This window comes from Anomalospiza imberbis, chromosome 20, assembly GCF_031753505.1.
Source record: "Anomalospiza imberbis isolate Cuckoo-Finch-1a 21T00152 chromosome 20, ASM3175350v1, whole genome shotgun sequence".
Classification (NCBI taxonomy): domain Eukaryota; kingdom Metazoa; phylum Chordata; class Aves; order Passeriformes; family Viduidae; genus Anomalospiza; species Anomalospiza imberbis.
Genome location: NC_089700.1, coordinates 2390117 through 2396255, shown reverse-complemented (window position 1 = coordinate 2396255; position 6139 = coordinate 2390117). Strand labels below are relative to the sequence as shown.

Genomic DNA, 6139 nt, shown 5'->3' with positions numbered 1-6139 from the left:
GTCCTGCAGGGCCAGCACAGGGTCCCTGTGCTCCACCAACCAACCCCACTCCCACACAGGGATGTGCCAGATTTGGACACTTCAGCACAGTCTGGAGCAGGAATGCGCAGTCAGCGTGCGACTGAGGTGCAGGTTTGAGCAGGGCCACAACACCTACCTGGAAGGAAAAATCAGGGTGGGGAATTGCTGTTGCTTTTCATGCAGATGCAGCTTTTTTTCCTTCTTCCTGATGTCATGTGAAAAGCAATGGGGTCATTTTGCATCTGCAGAGGAGCCTGAGCAAACAGCTTTGTTCCAGGGAGGAATCCCAGGAGGGTTTCTGAGCAGGGCTCCACACACCACTTTGGCATCCTTCTGTGCCACACTGGAGAGCTGCCCCTCTCTGGTGGGATGGGCAGGAGCCCCAGCAGTGCTTCAGGCATCCCACACCTGGGAGAAGCCATTCCTGCTGCAGGGAGACATCAGGAATCACTCCAGTCTTGCTGGAGGAAACTGATTTTATAAGCAATTGATGACACTTTGAATCAGTGGATTTATGAAAAGTGCCTGTAATATGTTAGCACAGTTCTTAGATTATAGTGGAGCAGAAATCCTGCAGGAAAGGGAAGGGGGATGCACCAAAAACCTTGGAAGAAGTCCAATATTCAGGCAATAAGACCTTAAGAAGCAGGCATCATTATAAGGTAATTGACTGTGGAGAGCAGTCACACATCCCAAGGTGAAGCATAGGGCACTTAACATATCAATAAGGTCAATTATCTGATTATGTCAGCTGCCTTAGTGCTGTTATTAACCTATATTGCTCTTATTAACCTTTCTGATGAAGAATCTTTCAAAAATAATTATATTAAAGTACAAATCTCTCAAGTTTAAAATATGTGAATGTTTCATTTCAGTAGTCGTGTGTCATAGGATAATGAACAGCTGATTGCCTGGCTGACACAATGAGGTTTTTAATCAGGCTCCTTTCCCTGGGATCAGCGTGTTCACTCTGACAGCCTTCCCTGAGCCCAGGCAGCCTCATGAAAGCATTGCTGTCATGTTACCAATGGCAGGATTTAAAATTGAAATGTGAGTAAATAAGACAAGAAATGTAAGGGATATGCTGAGGAGAGGGGTCCTGAGAAAATACCCACTGAAAGCCTCTGCAGTCAATGCCAATTATTAAAGCATACAGCTGATTCAATTAGTGCCCATGTACTTGTGCATACAGGATTTACTGCCTTGCACAGCTGATCAAAGGGAACACACAGCTCAGGAAAATTTGTCCATATTCTTTTTGTCCTTTTTTCCCTACTGCAGAGCATTTTGAAGTAGGAAGGCATTTTGCCACAACTTTCAGCCATTCTTTCATCTCTCGGGGAATGTGAGTGTTCTGATTTCTACTGTGGATTACTAATTCATTACATGCTTTTGGCAAAGCCAATGCAAATTCTGCTCACTACGAGTTTTGATGGCTGTCTTGTTTCTCTGTGTGTCAGGGCAATAGGTGAAGTATCTTTTCCTGCAGTGTGGCTGTGCAGAAAAACCAGGGGCCTTATTTTTACCTCTGATGACTTTTCATGCTTACACCTTGATGTGGTTTGATTTTAGATGACTACACTGAGCCTAAAGTTGCCACTTTGTTGCCTTTTTCACCTCTGGAATTCGTCACTAATTTGAAATCACTGGGCATTTGGAAAAGTTTATGTTAGGATTTCTTATGTCGATTTTAGGCTGGCATGTTCTCCAGCTGGGAGTGTCTGGTCTCCCTCTTTGATGTCCAAGTGAATTCCTTTGCTAGTTGAAAACTAGAGGCAGGGACACATAAAAAACTAAAGCAGAAAAGTCATCATTCCATGAAATTTCCCTCCAGTATCTTCTCCATTTTGCTTCCTTTGCCAGGATCACCCCTGTCAGCACAAGATATCTGGTGCTTGGGAAGGGCATTTCTTTAGTCACTCCACATCTTCTCTTCCCTCTTTGATAAAAGATAACAGACAATGAAAGTTAATTTCCTTGTTTCCAGGTCCTACTCAGGAGACCCTGATACATTTCTTGTTGCACATTGGGAATACCAAAGTTGAATCTTATTATTCAGGATGAATCCCCACAAAGTCACCTCCTTGCTCCACCAGTGTGAGGATATCTCCCTCTATCAGACCCCAAACCCCTGCAAAATCCAGGCACTTTTGTGACCATCACCAGCCACAGCTCCTGGCTCAGGCAGGTCAATGTTTTGGTGCTGATTAACATTTCTTCCTTTTGTATACACACCTTTTGTACTTCTTCTAGTGGGATTGGGTGCATCTGTCTGTGCCACACACACACACACACACACACATACACACACACACATACTCTTGGTCACCTTCCTAGCTGTGATCCTGTTGGAGGTGCTTGTGCCAGGATTAGGGCTCTGCTGATTTCTTGCAAAATTCTTTGTAAAGTCTGCTGTGAAGGCTGTGCCTCTGCAGTGTTCTGGGGGTGAGGTGAACTATTAGGACTGCATTGGAAATCAAAGTCTGCTGGGAATAGTTTGGAGGTAAAGAGAGGGAAACTAACAGAATGAACATTCTGTCTTGCAAGTGACACCTCTGAGCCATGTCAGTGTGTCTGGAGAAGCCCACACGAACAATCCCTTCCAGGAAAACAAAATCTGCTTTTACCTCCCTCTAAGGTGTCAAAGCTGCAGCAAGACTAAATCTTTGGGTGTTTTTTTACTCATTAGCCTTCCACTGGGACTGGAATTGGCTTAGCCAGACCATACCATTATGACATTTATTGCACCTGTGATCTGGAGGGGGCTTTTTGCCTTGTGGAGGGTATTTCTTTCTGGGTTACCTTGAAGACTGGAGTGTTATCATGATTTCAGAAGTGATTTCTCTGCTCTGGGACAGCCTTGTCAGTTCTCACAGGCTGGTAAAATTGGCTCAAAGTTGATGCCATCACCCCCTACACACTTGCAAACTCTCTCCCTTTTCATCTCTCTTCTTTTTGAAGACACCTGGGAGATGCTGGGGCTGCTGTCAGGACAAGTTCAACATCAACTGTGATATCTTCTTCTGAAGCTTTTCCTTCTTTTAATCACTGGTTTTGACATTTGTATTTAGGTGCTCTCTCTTGTTTGTCAGTAGTGTCAAAAGAGAGCTCTACCAGAGAAGAGGTGAAATCTTTGATTAAAAGGCAGATATCCAGTGGTCTGAAACCTGCTACTGCTGCTGTGGGATTGAGTTTGCTTCCAAGGTAAAATCCGAGAGGAAATATTTGCTGGCCTGAAAGCTTGCCTGACTTCATTTCCCACATATTGCTTCTTGTTTTCTGGTGGGTGAGTGAGAGTGGTCTGTCAAAAACCTGCTGCTGCTCATCCTTTTGAGGCTATTTGATGGTCAAGGACCCCTGAGTGTGTAGGAACTGGTAACTGGCCACTTGGAGGGGATCTGAACAGAGGAATTGTTAAGCTCTAGAAGATCTTTGCAAAGGTAGAGCTGGATATTGCCACATTGGTGTACCAATTTATGTTTCTCTGCTTCTAGAGAAAATCTTTCAAACACTTCTTCTTTTACATTTACCAGCAAGAACAGAAGGCTGTAGCAAGGTGAGGGGAAATAGGCAGAGGAAGATGCTGAAAACCAGATTTCATTTCATATGTTTCCAGTCCTGGGAAAATCTGTGCAAGAGCTATCAAAGTAGTATTTTTCTTCTTTTCTTTTTTTCTCCAGTGCTGAACTTCCCTATACTGACAGTTTGAAATCCTTTTGTGTCTATATTATTCAGTTATTTGGTGAAAACCTTCCTGTTCCATCTTCAGTTTTTCATGGCTCTAACCAGCACTTGAAGCACTGTAGGACTGAATCTTGGAGACTCTTGTTTGGTCTTTAAAGATTTCTAACCTGTTCCTCGTAGTAGCCTGAAATAACTCTTCTTGCTCCAGCGTTTTACACTTCCAGCATTTAGATTTCTGAATCAAGACACCACTTGTTCCCCCCGGGCCCTGGGACACAGATGTGGGAACCTTCCTGATGAAAACACAGGACTGTGAGGGTGTCACTAATGCTTGTCCTGGGCTGTGGGATAGCTGAGCCCCTCTGACATCGCCCAGTCCCTCCCTGAACAAGGAAAGGAAATGCTTGATAAACTCATGGATGGAAGAGTCTTGATGCTCCTGCAGAAAGCAGAGGGAATATTCTGTGTTGTGAAAGGCCCTGATTTAACAGGAGACACTGGAAGATGTAGAGAAATAGAAGGCATTTAGGAGAGCTGAAATTCTGCTTCTTTCAAGATCAGCCTCCCAAGCTGATCTTGATTCACCTTCTTCACATTAGCTGTAGCTATGCTACGGCTTCCACTGCCGTACAGAGGGGATTTTTCTCTTTTCCCCCCTTTTTACTTCTTTTCTTCCTTCTCCTTCACCTTCTCCTTCTCCTTCTTCACATTCTCCTCCTCCTCCTTCTTTTCCTCCTTCTCTCTTTTCATTTTTTATTTTTGTCTCATTTTTATTTTTCCTGTTTCTTTCTCATCCTCTTTAGGAGCTGAGGAGAACCACAGACATGGTAATGGTTTCATAGGGTGATCAGTCACTCCTGTTTGTAGTGGATATTGCCTGCATAGAATTAATAGTCTGTAAAATTCCCACAAGACAGGCACAGCTGAATAGACATAAAACTTCTTCTAAACAATTAATCAGATTTTATACAAACAATGGAATTTCAAGTCAGCTGTTTGAAATGATAGGGAACTGTTGGATTTTTACCTGAAGTAAAGCAAATCAACAGTAATTATATTTGTCTTGTCGAAGGAGGGAGAGAATTTTAGAGGTGGAAAACTGATACTTGAAACCTCTTTTAAAGACATTGGTGCTGGCTTGTTGCCATGGTTTGGAGAATCTGCAAGTAATTGTCCACACTATTAATTAAATAGAAGTTTGTGAATTTTATTCTACTGGGAATTTGCTACAAAAGTAATGTTTTGAGGCTTTGTAATGATGTCCCAGTTGGACACTGCTTCCATGAGGCTCATGACTCATGAGAAAATGAAATCCCACATAGTTCGAGGGAAGGCAGAGATGAAGAGCCCTTTTCAGCAGAAGAAACCCAACAGCAGAGAGACAGATTTTTTTCCTGCTGGTCCCAGAGGAATTCTGTAAACAGCTGCATCTGCTCAGTACTGTTTACTCTGGTTTATGTGGTTTTGTCCTGGCTACCAGAGATGCCAGCATCATGAATGCAGCCTGGGATCTACAGTGGCAGATGAGCTTTGAAAAAACCATTTAAACAGGATTCAGCTTAGTTCTGCTTTCCCTTGGATGTCAGTGTTTCTCTGAACTTCTCAGCTTGCAGAACCATGAGACACCTCTCCAGCAGCTCCTCTGTGGGCATTTCTGCTCCAGTCAGCAGCAGGAAATGCAAAGGCAGGTGGAAATGAAAGCTGGTTTGAGTGGGATTGCACCACCTCAATTGGTTCTGGAGTCAGTTCTTTCTTTATCTGACATTCCAGTTGTCCTGTGTTAATACAAGAGGCTTTTCTGGGCCATGTCAACGGTGTCAAGTAACGCCTGAAGTTACAATTTGTCTGTCAAAGCCCTGTTCAGTGGCTAGCACTAGCCTTAGTCCCAAAGCCTGGTCTGTTCTCTGTTGACTGAGCTCAGAGTCAGCTCTGGACTGGGTACATGCCATGGGACTGGGGCTCTGGCTCAGCCAACGCACTGCTGGTCACTGCATGATGCACTGGAGCTCTGCCTCCTGGGGCCAGGGAGCCTGGGAGCAGATGTGGGGCAACACTAGAGAACAGGATTTCCTGCAGAACTGGGACCCATAGTAAGCTCAGCAGGACCAGGCCAGTGGCTGTCCCCCTGTTCTGGGCACTGGTGAGGCCCCACCTCGAATTCTGGGTTCAATTTTGGGCCCCTTGTGACAAGAGAGACATTGAGGGGCTGGAGTGTATCCAGGGAAGAGAACGGAGCTAGGAAGGGTCTGGAGCCCCAGGAGCAGCTGAGGCAGCTGGAAAGAGGCTCAGCCTGGAGAAGAGGAGGCTCAGGAGGGACCTTGTGGCTCTGCACAGCTCCTGACAGGAGGGGACAGCCGGGGGGTCGGGCTCTGCTGCCAGGGAACAGGGACAGGAGGAGAGTAAATGGCCTCAAGTTGCTCAAGGACAGGTTAAA

At 45.0% G+C, this 6139-nt stretch overlaps 1 long non-coding RNA gene across 1 annotated transcript; it reads left to right on the top strand.

The window, feature by feature from the left end:
- The first annotated feature begins 2546 nt into the window (after window positions 1–2546).
- LOC137485522 (uncharacterized) lies at window positions 2547–5520 on the top strand. Its single transcript, XR_011005351.1, has 3 exons — window positions 2547–2659; window positions 3114–3225; window positions 4509–5520. It is a non-coding gene; the product is annotated as an uncharacterized lncRNA (long non-coding RNA).
- Window positions 5521–6139: the final 619 nt, after the last annotated feature.